The sequence below is a fragment of the Octodon degus genome, unplaced genomic scaffold (genome assembly GCF_000260255.1).
Source record: "Octodon degus isolate 3935 unplaced genomic scaffold, OctDeg1.0 scaffold00023, whole genome shotgun sequence".
Classification (NCBI taxonomy): Eukaryota; Metazoa; Chordata; class Mammalia; order Rodentia; family Octodontidae; genus Octodon; species Octodon degus.
Window position 1 is genome coordinate 318231 of NW_004524599.1, and position 1375 is coordinate 319605.

Sequence of the window (1375 nt, forward strand, 5' to 3'; positions counted from 1 at the left end):
TAACCTGATAAAAGCCATCCATGGCAAACCAATGGCAAATATCATACTAAATGGACAAAAATTGAAAGCCTTCACTTTAAAATCAGGAATAACATAAGAATGCCCACTGTCACCATTCCTGTTCAATATAGTTCTGAAAACATTAGCCAGAGCAACTAGACAAGAGAAAGAAATAAAAAGAATAATTGAAAAGCAAGAAGTGAAAATATCATTATTTGCAGATGATATGATAGAAGATCCCAAAAACGTCACTAAGAGACTTGTAGATTTAATAACTGAATTCAGTAACATAGCAGGATACAAAGTCAACACTCAAAAATCAATAGCATTTCTCTATGCAAACAGTGAATGTACTGAAAGAGAAATTATGAAAACCACAGCTTTCACAATAATACTAAAAAAAGAGAAATATTTAGGGATCAATCTCACAAAGAAAGTAAAAGATTTATTAAGCAAAAATTATAAAGAAAAAAGAGATCGAAGAAGATTTGGGAAAATGGGAAGGTCTTCCTTGCTCCTAAATAAGAAGAAACAACATTGTGAATAAAAATGGCCATTCTCCCAAAACTGCTATACAAATTCAATGCAATCCCAATTAAAATACCATTAGTATTCCACACAGATGTAGAAAAATTATTCCTAAAATTCATTTGGAATCAGAAGAGACCTAGAATAGAAAAATCAATGCTGAGTAACAAGGGAAAGGCAGGAAGCATCACAAGCCCTAATTTGAAATTATGCTACAAAGCTACTATGATAAAATCAGCATGGCAAAAAAAAAAAAATCCACACTTGAAGATCAATGGAACAGATAAGAAGATGTAAACACAACTACAAGCACACTCAGCCACCTTGTCTTTGATAAAGGGGCCAAATATGATAATTGGAAGAAAGATAGCTTCTCTAATAAATGGTGCTGGAAAAAAATGGCTTTCCACATGCTGAAGGCTTAAAATATACCTATACCTATCACCTTGGACAAAACTACAATCAAAATGGATTAAACATTTAAATATTAAAACTGAAACACTAAATCTTCTGGAAGAGAAAGTATGTAGCAACATTAAGGACATAGGGGTAGGTAAAGAGTTCATGAACAAAAATCAAACTGCATGGGAAATACTTCAAAGAATCAACAACTGGGATTTCATCCTTTTGAAAAGTTTCTGCACATCAAAAGAAATCACCAACAGAGTAAAATGAAAACTCACAAAGAGGAAACAATTATAACAGACTGTCCTTTAGACAAAGAACTCACATCCAGAACATATAAAGCATTCTTAAATACCAGACCTCCAAAATTCAAGACCCAATACAAAAAAAGGGCTTCTGAGATGAATATATACTTTGCAAATGAAGAGGTACAAATGGCACA

General features: G+C 32.6%; 1 pseudogene; it reads right to left on the minus strand.

Annotated features, from left to right (window-relative positions):
• The window catches only part of LOC101566914, a 50804-nt pseudogene that overhangs the window by 46547 nt on the left and 2882 nt on the right, over positions 1–1375 (minus strand).